The sequence below is a fragment of the Panthera uncia genome, assembly GCF_023721935.1.
Source record: "Panthera uncia isolate 11264 chromosome C1 unlocalized genomic scaffold, Puncia_PCG_1.0 HiC_scaffold_3, whole genome shotgun sequence".
NCBI lineage: Eukaryota > Metazoa > Chordata > Mammalia > Carnivora > Felidae > Panthera > Panthera uncia.
Window position 1 is genome coordinate 53,990,796 of NW_026057584.1, and position 18,700 is coordinate 54,009,495.

General features: G+C 36.2%; 1 protein-coding gene across 3 annotated transcripts in view; it reads left to right on the forward strand.

The window, feature by feature from the left end:
• The window catches only part of CCDC141 (coiled-coil domain containing 141), a 227,171-nt gene that overhangs the window by 35,367 nt on the left and 173,104 nt on the right, over positions 1–18,700 (forward strand). The gene's annotated exons all lie outside the window — the stretch shown is intronic.

The window sequence follows — 18,700 nt, forward strand, 5'->3', positions numbered from 1 at the left end:
AACAGCTTATGCATTCACTTGCAAAGATGTATTGAGCAATGATTCTACTCTTTCTCTTCTACCTTCCACCCATGAATTATATGGAGACACAATCTAATCAATACTTGTGGCTCATTGTAACAGTCTGCCCAAACTTTGGGATCACTTGCCTTCTGCCCACAGGTCCACATCCAGAGTTCTAGAAGAAGTATAGTTTGAAAAAGTCACACAAATGACTTTGATATAATCTCCTCAGCCCACTCCTACACCTACTTGTTTAGTGAGAGGAAAATAATAAAGACCATGGTCTCCTGGAACATGTAGACATTTAAAATTAGGCAGAAAAGGTGGATTTGTAAAAGAGAGACAAAGCACAGAAGGAAAATCTGAGTGCAGTAGTAGCCAATGGAAGAAAAAAAAATTTAAGGAGCATGTAACAGTATTAATCGTAAAAAAATAAAAGAGGATTGTTGGCATTGACAAATGTGAAGTCATTGTGGACCTATACAAGAATATTTCAGTAAGGTAATAGAGATGGAAGTTATTCAGAGATGGGCTAAGAAGTGGGTGGGTATTGAGAAAAAGCTGAAGTATCAAAGAAAAGAAAACAATACAGTCCTAACTAGATGTCCCCTCCCCAATCTCTCATATCTGTTACCACAGTTTGTATGACTTGATTAAGAGATGCTTGGAAAATTCTTGCTGAGTGGGTGAGAGCAAAGATAAGTGAATACATTCTTGAATAACTTCAGGCCCCATTAGGTGTTATCTTCTCTGAACCATAAGAGTCATTGGGAGTATTATTATATTGTAGTTGAACAAGTGACAGTTTGGTTTTAGCTTCAGTGGAGAATAATGAGCACTCTTTCCATTCAAGTGAAATACCTTCTGTAGCTCCCTGTTGTTTGAGGATGTTGTAAGTACTTCAGAGATATTATGTAAATCTTTAAACTCTAAAGCACTATATAAATACTATTATTTATATTGCAATATTATTACTGCATTGATAAATAAGACATGCAAAAATGAATTTTCTCCCCTTTTAGATGTGTTTTCAGATACTAATTAATCTTTTTACCTCACAGTTTTTGATAGTTTTTAATGTGGAAGAGCTGTTTCTCCCCATTTAGACAAGCAGTCCATCTGTAGCCAGTAGTGACTGAGAGAGGCAGTTTGAAGAGATGGGGTGAAGGTGGGAACAGCGCCAGACTCACTTCAAGTGTTCAAAACTATATCCTCAAGGTTGTCTGGGCTTAACTTTCACACTACATAAATCCTATGAAACTCTTACAAGAACCCTTCTGGTCTAAATAAGAACTGAGAGCTGTAGAAGACCTGCAGGTTGTCAGAAGTTTCTCCACACTTACCAAGCTGGGAGGTATGGCATTCTAGGGAATAAGGAGACAAATTTTGGACCAGTCCAAGAAAGCTTTTCCTAATAACCATGGAAGGGTTTGATCCAAAGAAAAATGGACAGCGGCTACTCTAGAATCAGTGCTGTGTTGCAGTTTTGTTAGAGGGGCTTCCTAAAGTTGATGTCAGATTGGAATGACTGGCCTCTAAACTCTCCTCCTACAGCCTGTGAACTAAGGTGAAATGATTTTCAAGGGAAAGTGAAAGAAACCTCTTAGATCTCTCCCACACACTCTACCACAAACATTTATTGAGTGGCTACTAGCTGCAGGGCATTCAGTGTTTCTCAGTAGTGTTTCTGTTCGGTGGGACAGTATGCCATCAATCCTCTCCCCACCACACAAACACATTGTGACAACTAAAAATGCTTCAGCAGGTTTCCAGACACTCCTTTGGGGCATTTTGGTTGAGAACCAATGATAGATGCTGGAGCTATAAATATGAGCAAGACCAAACGTAGGTCTCTCTTGACTCCTTTACAGACTTGAAATCATTATGATTCGCATGCATAGCTCATTCATCCTCTCCGTTAGCACGTTACTTGGATTTGTGTTTCAGGCTACCTAACTGGTTCACTGATTTTCTTGGAAAATCAGCCCTTTAGATATAGACAGTCTCTCTCTTGGAGAAGAGAGAAGAAAGAGGTAATCTCCACAGGGGCTCAGCAACTAGCATTAAAATAGAATGGTATTTTCTGAGTGCTGGCAGCATATGAGATAGCACCAGATTCAGACGGGAAGGCTGGCTAATAAGGTGACATGTATGTGGGCAAACATGAAAAGTTGGAGAACACTAAAAAAATCACATGGCCTTCCTAACACCTTCAAGGCTGCAGAAGACAGAGACCCAAGTGCTAAATATCAAACACCTGAATGGTGGATTTTGGCTTAGGATTCAAATCATGCTCCATTTCAGGAATCTCATAGAAATATACTTCAACTGATCATTATCTTGAGATTTTGAATTGCTCAAAAATATCTCTGTTTCATGAATCCTGCCTATCTCACTCTGCCTGGGTACCCTCTTTCCTCCAGTATTTTGGATGATATTTCATAGACCCTGGGGAGCATTGAACTGTACCTGGCCTCTGATCTCAGCACCCCAAGAGTGATCTAAATTCCAAGAGAATTTGGAGCAGATAGTTTTCTGCCAATCCTCAAAGCAGAATGTCTGCAGGCTTTCTTGGAGAAAATCCCAAGTGCAACTTGTACCAAATTAAACCCAGAGGGTTCTGCAAGAATGTTCTGGCCTTGGGATTGCAGTGAATAGAACATTTTTGTGGTTCACACTGGAGGTCATGGGAGAGTCCAAAGGAAATATTGGAAGCCAGAATTCTAGTCTTTCAAACTACTTGTCCCCAAAACCTTTGCATCACTGCTTTATGAAGTATTTCTTTAATGGGAAAAGAACAATATTAAGAAGAACTATTTTATATGTGATTAACAAGGCTCAAAAACACTTCTGAAGATGGCTGTATTAGATATAGAAATAGCCAACTTTCAGATTTATCTTATCACCTTGCTGTCAAACCTGAGAAATACCACTGAAAGGTTGTGTTCACTTGCTTTGCTCTAGAATGAAATTATTGCCTATTTCTTTTTTCCCCCTGAATTTCTGCTATGGAATGCTCAAGTTTTCCTTTCAGTTCTTAGTACAGTCTGTCATAAAATGAGATCTCTTAGAATTTAAAACTCCTAATATAATCTCTTTCTTCTCTTGAGCTAACACCCATTATAAGTATAAATTAGGGCCAAGTAATTCCACTTTAATGACAAAGAGTATAAAATGAAAAAGCATGCACAATACAAAACTCATCAGCCCTCCGGATAATCTAAAACTTGTCACAAGGAAGAAAATGCCCAGATACTGTGCTTTCAAATAGCTAGATAAGAATGTGTATACATTTGATCTAATTCTTCAGGCAATTTAGACAATCATTTGTCTGGTTTAGTCTAACACCAAAGAGATCAGAGCTGGCAAATGTTCAGTGCATATCTGAAGAGTTCATTGGCATGTTCAACCCAGTCTGCCTGAGACTTTGAGTTAACCATGATATTATCAGGCTCTGGTCTAGATTTTTTCCTTTCTTGCAATACAAATTCTATTCACCTTCTTTATTAAGCATGAGAGAACGTTGGATGTATAATACATAACTAAAGATTTTACTTTTGTGAATGTATTTGGCAATGCTAGGGTACAAACAACCCCTCAACAGCAGTGACTCAGTGTAACAGATTTTATTTCTTACTCGTATTACATGTTGCCTTTATGGTGATTAGACTTCAGCTTCGCATGTCTTCTTTATTTTAGGATCCAGAGTGAAGGAGCAGTCCCTTCTATGAAAAGAGATCTGGTGGAGTCACTCATTGGTTCTTAAAACTTTTGCTCAGGAGTGGCACACAAAACCCCTGTTCACATTTCATTAGTCTAAGTAAATCACATGAACAAGTCTGATGTTAGGAGCCATGAGAATATAATCCTCGTACAGGAAGAAACAGCAAGTAACTGGGAATAATAATACAATTAAAATATATAACGTGTCTTAGGGTATAATGTGAAAGCGTAAGAAAGGGAAGAGGGACGCCTGGGTGGCTCAGTCGGTTAAGTGTCCAACTTTGGCTCAGGTCATGATTTCCTGGTCTATGGTTTGAGCCCCACACTGGGCTCTGTGCTGACAGCTCAGAGCCTGGAGCCTGCTTCAGATTATGTGTCTTCCCTCTCTCTACCCCTCCCCTCCCTCCTGCTCTCTCTCTCAAAAATAAATAAATATTAAAATTAAAAAAAGAGAGAGAGAGGGAAGAACTGCTGTAGAATTCTAACTGGAGATAACTCAGGTCCCCTGTTCCCAGTACGACAATGGCATGGATTTTTGTTTTGTTTTGTTTTTTGTTTGTTTGTTTGTTTTTGTTTTTTCAGAATGGTTCTATTTTATATAATTGCAAAAATGAATATCACATTTTCCCCAATGATAAAATAACATTCTTATAAAAAATTAAAAACATACAAGATGGCATAAATAAGGAAGAAATCAAAACTCATTTAGTAAACACCTAGATAAAACCTAGCAAAAAGAAAATATATATTCATACAAAAACTTGTATATAAATATTCATCATAGGTTTATACATTGTAGCTTAAAATTGGAAACACTCAAATGCCGACAGGTAACTAGAAAATTTATGGTATATTCATTTAGTGGAATACTACTCCATAGTGAAAAGGATACATGCAAGAGCATGAGTCAATCTCAAAAACCTTATGCTGACTGAAAGAAGCCAGATATGAAAGAATACATGTTGTGTGATATCACTATGTGAAACCTTAGCAAAGGCAAATCTAAGGTGGCAGAAAGTATATCAGTAGCAACCTGGGGCATGAAGTATAAACTTTCTGGGGTAATAGAATTATTATGGTGATGGTTACTTAGATGTATACATTTGTTAAAATTCCTTAAGGGGCGCCTGGGTGGCGCAGTCGGCTAAGCGTCCAACTTCAGCTCAGGTCACGATCTCGCGGTCCGTGAGTTCGAGCCCCGCGTCGGGCTCTGGGCTGATGGCTCAGAGCCTGGAGCCTGCTTCCGATTCTGTGTCTCCCTCTCTCTCTGCCCCTCCCCCGTTCATGCTCTGTCTCTATCTCAAAAAATAAATAAACGTTAAAAAAAAAATTTAAAAAAAATTCCTTAAGAAGTACATGAGATTTTATTACATGCAAACTATAATTTTAATAAAGTTGATTTTTGAATTATTAAAAAGTCTCAGAGATTCTTACTGATACTTGGTTATCTTGTTATTAGCCTATTGGACTTTAAAATTAGTTATATAATTATTTAGTTGATTTTCTTGGGTGTGCTAGATGAACAATCATATCACACATTTTTAACTTAATCACATGGACTGACAATTCCAAGGCAATGTTTAATAAGCAGAAATGGATTCTTGACAGTTCTTTTAACTGATACAAATTTTTACCAGTGAGGAAGCTTGCTCTTAGAATCAAACAACTATTCTTTTTATTTAAGGAAATATTCTTTTTCTTCTCCCAGGATGAATTTTGATCAGAAAAAAATGCTGAATTTTTCCTAACACTATTTCAGTACATAGGTTTTTTTTTTTTTAAGTTTGTTTGTTTGTTTATTTGTTTGTTTAGAGAGCGAGAGAGAGCAGGGGAGGGGCAGAGAGAGGAGGAGACACAGAATCTGAAGGAGGCTCCAGAATCTGAGCTGTTAGCACAGAGCCTGACGCAGGGCTCAAACTCACAAACCCAGCGAGATCATGACCTGAGCTGAAGTCAGACGCTCAACTGACTGAGCCACCCAGGCGCCCCTATTTCTGCCTCTGTTTCTTGAAGGTAGCTGAGATTTGCCTTAAAATAAAGCAAGATTAAAAAAACCAACAACAAAAAAAACCTCTCTGGGATTGGTAACCATTGGGGACATACTTTCTTGAGAAATTATTCAATATATCCCATAATGAGGACAGTAATGATAGTGATAATGAGGATTATAATGGTAAGATTTTCCTAGGACAATTTTGTTAACATATATTTTTAAATTTTTATTATTTTTATTTTTTTTCTGTTATAGGAGCTTCTATTTTATTTTATTTTATTTTATTTTATTTATTTTTTAAATTTACATCCAAATTAGTTAATGTAGTGCAACAGTGATTTCAGGAGTAGATTCCTTAGTGCCCTTTACCCATTTAGCCCATACCTCCTCTCACAACCCCTCCAGTAACCCTCTGTTCTCCATATTTATGAGTCTCTTCTGTTTTGTCCCCCTCCCTGTTTTTTTATTATTTTTGTTTCCCTTCCCTTATGTTATCTGTTCTGTGTCTTAAAGTATTCATATGAGTGAAGTCATGATATTTGTCTTTCTCTGACTAATTTCACTTAGCATAATACCCTCTGGTTTCATCCACGTAGTTGCAAATGGCAAGATTTCATTCTTTTTGATTGCCAAGTAATACTCCATTGTATATATGTACCACATCTTCTTTATCCATTCATCCATTGATGGACATTTGGCTCTTTCCATACTTTGGCTATTGTTGATAGTGCTGCTATAAACTTGGGGTTGCATGTGTCCCTTTGAAACAGCACACCTGTATCCCTTGGATAAACACCTAGTAGTGCAATTGCTGGGTCGTAAGGTAGTTCTATTTTTAATTTTGTGAGGAACCTCCATACCGTTTTCCAGAGTGGCTGCACCAGCTTGCATTGCCACAAACAGTGCAAAAGAGATCCTCTTTCTCCACATCCTCGCCAACATCTGTTGTTGCCTGAGTTGTTAATGTTAGCCATTCTGACAGGTGTAAGGTGGTATCTCACTGTGGTTTTGATTTGTACTTCCCTGATGATGAGTGATGTTGAGCAATTTTTCATGCGTTGGTTGGCCATCTGGATGTCTTCTTTGGAGAAGTGTGTATTCATGTCTTTTGCCCATTTCTTCCCTGGATTATTTGTTTTTTGGGTGTTGAGTTTGATAAGTTCTTTATAGATTTTAGATACTAACCCTTTATCTGATATGTCATTTGCAAATATCTTCTCCCATTCCATCGATTGCCTTTTACTTTTGCTGATTGTTTCCTTCACTGTGCAGAAGCTTTTTATTTTGATGAGGTCCCAATAGTTCATTTTTGCTTTTGTTTCCCTTGCCTCTGGAGATGTGTTGAGTAAGAAGTTGCTGCGGCTGTTAACATATTTTTTTTAGGAAACTTTCCATTTTATTCCAGTTTTGATATTTATTAACAAAAATATTTCTTTTATACCTAAAAATAAATCCAAATTTTAATATTTTCATTTGTATCCCCTAATCTCCATATTGTATAATTTTGTTATTTGTATGTCATTTTGTTCCTTTTTAAATCTGTTAGTTTTTAAAATTTTTTCTTATTGAGGTGAAATTCATATCATATAAAATTAATCATTTTGAAGTGTACAATTCAGTGCTGTTTATTCACAATGCTGTTTAACCACCTCCTCTTTCTAGTTCTGAAATATTTCCATCACACCAAAATAAAATCTCATACCCATTAAGGAGTGACTCCTTATTTCCCCTTTCCAAAGCCTCTCCACCATTTATCTGCCAACATATTTTCTACAGCAGCTGTGATATTTTGCATTCCCACTAGGAATATATGATGATTTCAGTTTCTCCACATACTTGCTGACACTTACCATTTTCTGTCTGTTAAAAACATTTGCAGTCATCCTAGTGGGTGTGAAGTGTCATCTTATTGTGGTTTTGGTTCTCATTTTCATAATGATTAATGACGTTGAGGTACTTCGCATTTATTGTTAAGTTGGAAGAGTTCTTTATATATTCTGCATACTTGACCCTTTTAGAGAAATAATTTTCAAATATTTTCTTTCATTCTATAGGCTTTCTTTCCACTTCTTTGATAATTTCATTGATGCTCAAAAGTTCTTAAGTTTGAAGAAGTCCAATATCTCTATTTTTTATTACTGTTGCTTATGCTTTCAGTGTCATATCTAAGAAAGTATTGCTAAATTCAAGATGATGATTTACCCATTTTCTTCTCAGAATTTTATATTTTGATCTTTTACATTTATATCATTGATCCATTTTGAGTTAATTTTTTATATGCTACAAGTTAAGGGTCCAACTTCATTCTTATACATGTGGATATCCGGTAGTTCCAGTACTAGTTGTTGAAGAAACTATTTTCACCTTACTAAATGGTCTTGGCACCATTGTTAAAAAATCAATTAGCCATAGATGTATGAGTATATTTCTGGACTCTCAATTCTAGTTCATTGATCTATATATGTCTGTGCTTGTGACAGTACAATACTATTTTGATTACTGTCACTTTGTAGTAAGTTTTAAAATCTGAAAATGTGAGTCTTTTGCTTTGTTCTTCCTTTTTCAAGATTGTTTTGGCTATTAGGATCCTCTTACACTTTCATATGAATTTGAGGTTTAGCGTTTTGATTTCTGCAAAAAAAAATGCTATTGGAGTTTTAATAGTGATTACGTCGAATCTAGAGATAGATTTGAGTAGTAGTGCCATTTTAATAACATTAAGGTTTTTAGTCTATAAATATAGGATGTCTTTTCATTCGTTTAGGCCTTCTTTAATTTTCTTGAGTAATGGTTTTGTTTTGTTTTGTTTTCAGTATACAAATCTTTCACCTCCTTGGTTAAACTTCTTCCTAGGTATTTTATTCTTTTGGATGATATAAATGGAATTGTTTTCTTAATTTCCTTTTTTGATTTTTTATTTCTGCTGTATAGAAGAAACACACCTTACTTTTGTGTGTTAATTTTGTGTACTGCAACCCTGCTGAATTTATTTATTACCTCTAGTATAACTTCTTGAAATTTTAGTAGCATCCATCAATGAAACCATTGGACCTAGTGCTCCTTGTTTAGAAGGTTATTAATTATTGATTCAATTTATTTTTTTAACCTATTTCTCTTTGTGTAGGTTTTAGTAGATTATGTCTTTCAAGGAATTTATCTATTTCATCTAAGTTATCAAAGTTGTAATATCCTTTTATTATCCTTTTAATGTTCATGGGATCAGTAGTTATGACCCCTCTTTCATTTCTGATGTTAGTAATTTGTTTCTTGTCTCTTTTTCCTGATTAGTATAGCTAGAGGTTTATCAATTTTATTGATTTCAGAACGAGCTTTTGATTTCATTGATTTTATCTACTGCTTTGATTGATTTCTGTTCTAATTTTTGTTACTTCTTTTCTTCTGCTTATTTTATATTTAATTTACTCTTTTATCTCTGGTTTCCTAAGGTAGAAGCTCAGAGTATTAATTTTATATCTTTGTTCTTTTCATATATATGTATTCAGTGATATAAATTTTCCTCTAAGCCCTGCTTTTGCTGCATCCCACAAATTTTGAGTTGTATTTTTATTTTTATATAATTCAAAATATTTTAAAATTTTTCTTGAGTCTTTTTATTTGACCCAGGTGTTGTTTAGAAGTGTGTTGTTTAACCTAAAAATGTTTTGGAATTTTCCAATTTTCTGTTATTTATTTCTACTTCAATTCTACTACGTATTAAAATATACTTTGAATTCAATTCTTTTAAACTTGTTCAGATATGTTTTATGGCCCAGGACATGGGACCATCTTGGTAAATGTTCCATGTGAGCTTGAGAAGACAGTGTATTCAGCTGTTGTTGGGCATAGTAGTCTACACCTGTCAATTATATCTGGTTGATTGATGGTGGTATTCAATTCAACTGTATCCTTAACAACTTTCTGTCTGCTGGGCATGTCGATTACTAATAGAGGTATTGAAGGCTCCAACGATAATAGAATTATAGTTGTATCAGTTTTTGGCTGACATATTTTCATGCTCTATTGTTAGGCACATACACTTTTTAAAAAAAAATTTTTTTTCAACATATGAAGTTTATTGTCAAATTGGTTTCCATACAACACCCAGTGCTCATCCCAAAAGGTGCCCTCCTCAATACCCATCACCCACCCTCCCCTCCCTCCCACCCCCCATCAACCAGGAACATACACTTTTAATATTGTTATATCTTCTTGGAGATTGATCCCTTTATCACTTTGGGATACCCATCTTAATCTCTCAAATTATTCCTTGCTCTGAAAGATGCTCAATGTCGCTCCTTATCAGGGAAATACAAATCAAAACCACACTCAGATATCACCTCACGCCAGTCAGAGTGGCCAAAATGAACAAATCAGGAGACTATAGATGCTGGAGAGGATGTGGAGAAACGGAAACCCTCTTGCACTGTTGGTGGGAATGAAAATTGGTGCAGCCACTCTGGAAAGCAGTGTGGAGGTTCCTCAGAAAATTAAAAATAGACCTACCCTATGACCCAGCAATGGCACTGCTAGGAATTTACCCAAGGGATACAGGAGTACTGATGCATAGGGGCACTTGTACCCCAATGTTTATAGCAGCACTCTCAACAATAGCCAAATTATGGAAAGAGCCTCAATGTCCATCAACGGATGAATGGATAAAGAAATTGTGGTTTATATACACAATGGAGTACTACAGGGCAATGAGAAAGAACGAAATATGGCCCTTTGTAGCAATGTGGATGGAACTGGAGAGTGTGATGCTAAGTGAAATAAGCCATACAGAGAAAGACAGATACCATATGTTTTCACTCTTATGTAGATCCTGAGAAACTTAACAGAAACCCATGGAGGAGGGGAAGGAAAAAAAAAAATAAAAAGAGGTTAGAGTGGGAGAGAGCCAAAGCATAAGAGACTCTTAAAAACTGAGAACAAACTGAGGGTTGATGGGGGTGGGAGGGAGGGGAGGATGGGTGATGGGTATTGAGGAGAGCACCTTTTGGGATGAGCACTGGGTGTTGTATGGAAACCAATTTGACAATAAATTTCATATATTGAAAAAAAAAAAGAAAAAAAAGAAATTTGCTCTGTATGAAATTAATATAGGCATTCTGGTTTTCTTTACATTAATGTTAGCATGATATATACTTCTACATCCATTTACTTTTAATCTTTCTATACCTTTATACTGAGAGTGGATTTCTTGTAGACAACATATAGTCTTATTTTTGTAACCATGCTGATAGTTTCTGCTGAACCCTGCAGGTGGGCAAGGGTGAGAAAAAATTTCTCAAAACTTTCTTATCATTAATAAGTTGCTTTTTTTGTGTGTCAGTATTCACTTAATTGTTGTAAACCTTTGACTATTTTTCAGAGTCCTGACAACATTGATTAAGACAGTCTTTGCTTGCTTTTGCAAAGTTTGTGTAAAGGGATGAAACATTGGAACTATCTACTCTGCTATTTTTATGGACATCTGTCAGATATTTTAATGTTTTATTTGGCTTTCCAGTGAACCAACTTCTTTTAAATTAATTCTTATATTTTTCTGTAATTTATTAATTTATAATTTTATACTTAATAACTTAATTCTTGTTTTATTTTGTTATTTTTTTCTCTATAATTTAGACTTGAATGTTTAATGAATTAATTTTTTTCTTTAAAACAAAGTTGCTCAATGCTGTGAATTTTATATGAGCCTAAAGTTAGCTGGATATCTTAGGTTATTAAACAGAATAGCCTCATTATTATTTTTCTTAAAACAGTCTGTAATAGTAGTTTTTATTCTCCATTTAATCTAAGAATTATTCTTTAAAGTATTATCATAAAATTTCTGAGAGATTTGTTTTATTACCAGGATCTTTTGTTGTTTATTTCTATGTACTGCATTGCACCTGGCTCTATTTTTTTTAAATATTTCAGTGCCATAAATATAAAGATTCGTGAGTACCTTATATTTACTGTAGATTGCACTGTTTATCAAAATAAAATGCCAGTTTAAATCCCAGTGGTTTTTGTTTTCGTTTCTAATTTGTCTGTCATTAATGTTGTTAGTCCTTTTATTTTGTTTGTCTTTGCCTGGTATATCTCATCTTTTTACTTTCAAAAGTTATGTCTTTAGGGATGTCTCTAGCAAACATAAATTAGTTGACTTCTTTTTTAAACTTAACCTGATAATGTTTGTCTTTTTTTAAAATATAATTTATTATCAAATTGGCTTACATACAACACCCAGTGCTCATCCCAATAAGTACCCTCCTCAATGCCCATCACCCACTTTCCCCACTCCCCTACCTCCCATCAACCCTCAGTTTGTTTTCTGTATTTAAGAGTCTCTTATGGTTTGCCTCCATCCCTCTCTGTTTTTAACTATTTTTCCCCCATCCCTTCCCCCATGGTCTTCTGTTAAGTTTCTCAAGATCCACATATGAGTGAAAACATATGATATCTGTCTTTCTCTGACTGACTTATTCACTCAGCATAATACCCTCCAGTTCCATCCACATTGCTGCAAAAGGCATGATTTTATTCTTTCTCATTGCTAAGTAGTATTCTACTGGATATATAAATCACATCTTCTTTATCCATTCATCAGTTGATGGACATTTAGGCTCTTTCCATAATTTGGCTATTGTTGAAAGTGCTGCTATAAACATAGGGGTACATGTGCCCCTATGAATCAGCACTCCTGTATCCCTTGGGTAAATTCCTAGCAGTGCTATTCCTGGGTCATAGGATAGTTCTATTTTTAATTTTTTGAGGTACCTCCACACTGTTTTCCACAGGAGCTTCACAAGTTTGCATTCCCACCAACAGTGCAAGAGGGTTCCCATTTCTCCACATCCTCACCAGCATCTATAGTTTCCTTATTTGTTCATTTTAGCCACTCTGACCAGCGTGAGGTGGGATCTCAGTGTGCCTTTGATTTGTATTTCCCTGATGATGAGTGACATTGAGCATCTTTTCATGTGTCTGTCGGCCATCTGGATGTCTTCTTTGGAAAAGTGTCTATTCATGTCTTCTGCTCATTTCTTCACTGGATTATTTGTTTTTCATGTATGGAGTTTGGTGAGTTCTTTATAGATTTTGTATACTAGTCCTTTATTTGATATGTCATTTGCAAATACCTTTTCCCATTCCGTCGGTTGCCTTTTAGTTTTGTTGATTATTTCCTTTGCAGTGCAGAAGCTTTTTATCTTGATGAGGTCCCAATAGTTCATTTTTGCTTTTAATTTCCTTGTCTTTGGAGATGTGTCAAGTAAGAACTTGCTGTGGCTGAGGTCAAAGAGATTGTTGCCTGCTTTCTCCTCTAGGGTTTTGATGGTTTCCTGTCTCACATTTAGGTCTTTCATCAATTTTGAGTTTATTTTTGTGTATGGTATAAGAAAGTGGTCTAGTTTCATTCTTCTGCATGTTGGTGTCCAGTTCTCCCAGCACCATTTGTTAAAGAGACTATCTTTTCTCCATTGGCTACTTTTTCCTGCTTTGTCAAAGATTAGTTGGCCATACATTTGTGGGCCCAATTCTACATTCTCTATTCTATTCCATTGGTCTCTGTGTCTGTTTTTGTGCCAATACCATACTGTCTTGATGATTACAGCTTTGTAGTGGAGGCTAAAGTCTGGGATTGTGATGCCTCCCACTTTGGTTTTCTTCTTCAGTATTACTTTGTCTATTCGGGGTCTTTTGTGGTTCTATACACAGTTTAGGATTGTTTGTTCTAGCTTTGAGAAGAATGCTGGTGCAATTTTGATTGGGATTGCATTGAATGTGTAGATTGCTTTGAGTAGTATTGACATTTTAGCAATATTTATTCTTCCAATCCATGAACATGGAATGTTTTTCCATTTCTTTGTGTCTTCTTCAATTTCCTTCATAAGCTTTCTATAGTTTTCAGCATACAGATCATTTACATCTTTGGTTAGGTTTATTCCTAGGTATTTTATGGTTTTTGGTGCAATTATAAATGGGATCAGTTTCTTTATTTCTCTTTCTGTTGCTTCATTATTGGTGTATAAAAATGTAACTGATTTCTGTACATTGATTTTGTACTCTGTGAGGTTGCTGAATTCATGTATAAGTTCTAGGAGTCTTTTGTTGGAGTCTTTCGGGTTTTCCATGTAGAGTGTCATGTCATCTGAGAAAAGTGAAAGTTTGACTTCTACTTTGCCAATTTTGATGCTTTTTATTTCATTTTGTTGTCTTATTGCTGATGCTAGGACTTCTAACACTATGTTAAACAACAGCGGTGAGAGTGGACATCCCTGTCGTGTTCCTGATCTCAGGGGAAAGCTCTCAGTTTTTCCCCGTTGAGGATGATATTAGCTGTGGGCTTTTCATAAATGGCTTTTATGATGTTTAAGTATGTTACTTCTATCCCAAATTTCTTGAGGGTTTTTATTAAGAAACTATGCCATATTTTGTCAAATACATTTTCTGCATCTATTGACAGGATCGTATGGTTCTTATTCTTTCTTTTAAAAATGTGATGTATCACATTGATTTATTTGTGAATATTGAACCAGCCCTGCAGCCCAGGCATGAATCCCACTTGATCATGATGAATAATTCTTTTTATATGTTGTTCAATTCGATTTGCTAGTATCTTGTTGAGAATTTTTGCATCCATGTTCATCAGGGATATTGGCCTGTAGTTCTCCTTTTTTGTGGGGGTCTCTGTCTGGTTTGGGAATAAAGTAATGCTGGCTTCATAGAATGATTACAGAAGTTTTCCTTCCACTTCTATTTTTTGGAACAGCTTGAGAAGGATAGGTATTAACTCTGCTTTAAATATATGGTAGAATTCCCCAGGGAAGCCATCTGGTCCAGGACTCTTATTTGTTGGGAGATTTTTGATAACTGATTCAATTTCTTTACTAGTTATGGCTCTGTTCAAATTTTCTATTTCTTCCCATTTGAGTTTTGCTAATGTGTGGGTGCTTAGGAATTTTTCCATTTCTTCCAGGTTGTCCAGTTTGTTGGCGTACAATTTTTCATAGTATTCTCTGAAAATTGCTTATATTTCTGAAGGATTGGTTGTAATAAATCCATTTTCATTCATGATTTTATCTACTTGGGTCCTCTGTCTTTTCTTTTTGAGAAACCTGGATAGAGGTTTATCAATTTTATTTTTTCAAAAAACCAACTCTTAGTTTCATTGATCTGTTCTAGTGGGTTTTTTTTTTTGGGTTTTTTTTTTTTTTTTTTTTTTTTTTTTGTTTGTTTGTTTTATTTTTTTACTCTATAGTGTTTATTTCTGCTCTGATCTTTATTATTTATCTTCTTCTGAGTTTGGGGTTTCTTTGCTGTTCTGCTTCTATTTCCTTTAGGTGTGCTGTTAGATTTTGTATTTGGGATTTTTCTTGTTTTTTGAGGTAGGGCTGGATTGCAATGTATTTTCCTCTTAGGAATGCCTTTGCTAACCAAACCAAAGGGTTTGGATTGTTGTGTTTTCCTTTTCATTTGTTTCTATATATTTTTTAATTTCTTCTTTAATTGCCTGATTGACCCATTTGTTCTTTAGTAGGATGTTCTTTAACCTCCATGCATTTGGAGGTTTTCCAAATTTTTCCTGTGGTTGATTTCAAGTTTCATAGCATTGTGGTCTAAAAGTGTGCATGGTATGATCTCAATTCTTTTATACTTATTGAGGGCTGTTTTGTGACCCAGTATGTGATCTATCTTGGAGAATGTTCCTTGTGCACTCGAGAAGAATGTATATTCTGCTGCTTTAGGATGAAAAGTTCTAAACATGTGTCAAGTCCATCTGTTCCAGTGTTTCATTCAGGGCCATTGTTTCTTTATATATTTTCTGTCTAGGTGATCTGTACATTGTTGTAAGTAGAGTATTAAAGTCCCCTGCAATTACCACATTTTTACCAATCTGCTTGTGAATGTTTTATATATTTGGGTGCTCTCGAATTCAGTGCATAGACATTTATAATTGTTAGCTCTACTTGATGGATAGACCCCATAATTATTATATAATGCCCTTCTTCATCTCTTGTTGCAGACTTTAGTTTAAAATTTAGTTTCTCTGATATAAGTATGGCTACTCCAGCTTTCTTTTGACTTCCAGTAGCATGTTATATGGTTCTCTATCCCCTCACTTTCAATCTGAAGGTGTCCTCAGGTCTAAAATGGGTCTCTTGTAGACAGCAAATAGATAGAGTCTTGGCTTTTTTATCCATTCTGACACCCTATGCCTTTTTGTTGGAGCATTTAGTTCACTTACATTCAGTGTTGTTGTTGAAGGATATAGGTTTAGAGTCATTGTGTTATCTGTAGGTTTAATGCTTGTAGTGATATCTCTTGTCCTTTGTGGTCCTTGCAACATTTCACTCACAGAGTCTCTCTTAGGATCTCTGGTAGGGCTGGTTTAGTGGTGATGAATTCCTTCAGTTTTTGTTTGTTTGGGAAAACCTTTATCTTTATCTCTCTTTCTATTCTGAATGACAGGCTTGCTGGATAAAGGATTCTTGACTGCATATTTTTCCTGTTCATCACATTGAAAATTTCCTGCCACTCCTTTCTGGACTGCCAAGTTTCAGTAGATAGGTCTGCTACTACCCTTATGTGTCTACCCTAGTATGTTAAGGCCCATTTATCCCTAGCTGCTTTCAGAATTCTCTCTTTATCTTTGTATTTTGTCAGTTTCACCATGATATGTCATGCAGAAGATCGATTCAGTTACGTCTGAAGGGAGTTCTCTGTGCTTCCTGGATTTCAATGTTTGTTTCCTTCTCCAGATTGGAGAAGTTCTCAGCTATGATTTGTTCAAGTACACCTTCAGCCCCTTTCTTTCTTCTTCTGGAATTCCTATGACATGGATATTGTTCCATTTCATTGAATCAATTCTCTAATTCTCCCCTCATGATCCAGAATTTTTTTTATCTCTTTTTGTAAGTTTCTTCTTTTTACATAATTTTGTCTTCTGTTTCATCTATTCTCCCCTCTGCCCCTTCAATCCTTGCTGTGACCTCCTCTATTTTATTTTGCACCTCATTTATAGCATTGTTAAATTCATCATTACTATTTTTATAGTTTCTTGGTCTCTGCAGCAATAGATTTTCTGCTGTCTTCTATGCTTTTTTCAAGCCCAGCGATTAATCTTATGACTGTTATTCTAAATTCTTGTTCAGTTATATTGTTTAAATATATATTAAATATTAATATTAATTAATAATATATTAATTAATTAAATAAATATAATATTAAATATTAAATATTAAACATTAATATTAAATGTTAAATATATATAAATATATATTGATCAATTCCTTAGCTGTCATTTCTTCCTGGAATTTCTTTTGAGGAGAATTCCTCTGTTTTGTCATTTCGGTTAGTTTTCTGTCCCTCATGTGTTTTAAAAGCTTGTTATATGCTCTTCACCTGCAAGCACTACTATATTAAAGAGGGGTCATACAGTGTCCAGGGCATGTCCCTTCAGAAGACATCTTTTGGAGAGTGTTACTTGCTCTCTGTTGTTGTGCCTTTGGTTATTTATCTCCCTTCTCCTAGTGATGTTTTGAACCCTCCACCAGGTGTGCTTTGATTATTCCTTGAAGTAGCCCTGGAAAGGAAAACAAACAAACAAACAAACAAACATAAAACAAAACAAAAGCATGCAAACACACAAACAAAAAACGCAGAAACAAAAAACCAGAAACACCAGCTACAAGTAAACAACAAGGGTAGAGGAGGTGCTGATAGAAGAGGCCTTATCCCATACAAAGAGAGAAATGACAGGGGTGGGGGCAGGAAAAGAAAGAATAAAAACTGACCAGAGAAACTATACAGTTTAATCCAGAGAGAGAGAAAGGAAAATAAAGAAGGAGGCAGGGAAAAAGAAAAAGAAAAGAAAGTTATCCAGACAGAGAAACCATATGGCTTAATCCAGAGAGAAAGAAAGGAAAATTAAGGAGGCAAGGAAAAAGAAAAGAAGATAAAGTTGTCCAGACAGAGAAACTATACTTATGGCTTAATCCAGAGAGAGAGTGAAAGGAGAATAAAGAAGGAGGTATGGACCATGTATCAAGAGGATGGATTAAATATGTGTGCTTAAACAAACCAACAACCAGAGTAACCAGACTAGAGTAGGGAAGAGACAAGAAGGAGAAAAGGAAAGAATGTATCTATATAATAAAAATTGTTGGAGAGTTAAACCAGGCAATGCAACTGTGCTGATCCGGAGGAGGGACCGTCTGGTTAATCAATGTCTATCCCTCTCCAGTAGAGAGCAGTTACCAGGCAAAGAGGGGCATGGTTTGGTGTAGACAGTCCTGCCTCCACTGTGGGCCCTGCTGTCTGATCCCTGAGACCCCACCTTGGTGGTGGTGGGGAGAGAAATGGTAACCCCTAGTCTCTTCTCCATGGAGCCAGTGCCCAAACCACTCTGTTTGAGCCATCCTCACTGTGCTGTGGGTGCAAATGCGGCAGTTTGTTCCACTCAGCCGATTCCCGTGCCCTGGAGCTTGGCTGGGATTTAAACTCTTGCTCTGCATGCACTGGTACTGGGGAAGTGCTGCTCCACACTGCCTAGTATGTGGTCCCTGGCTGGCAGATGCATGCAGGCTTTGTCCTGTCCCATAGCACTCCAGGGAGGGGATCACTTTCTCCCACTGCGGACTGCACCTCTGACCTAGCCACTGAGCCCAGGGCTGGCTCCCCTCCTCCCCAGGTTCATGATCCAGGCAGCTGGCTCCAGTCCAGAGAAATCCCTCAGTTAGAGATTGGATCTTTCCCTGTCAGGGTCAGTGTTTTTTTCTCTTGTCCAGATATAGTCCTATGCTTCACCAGCTGCTCATTCTCTTCCCTTTGTCTCTCCACAGAAGGGTTCCCTCCCCTCCATTTGTTTATCTCTCCCAGTTCACAATCACACACATATGACCTGTCAGTTTGTCCCAGTGGGTCCCTGGAAGCACGACTGTCTTTTCCTCCTGGACTCTTGGGATTCAAAGGCCTTTGGTTTCAACACTTCTTTGT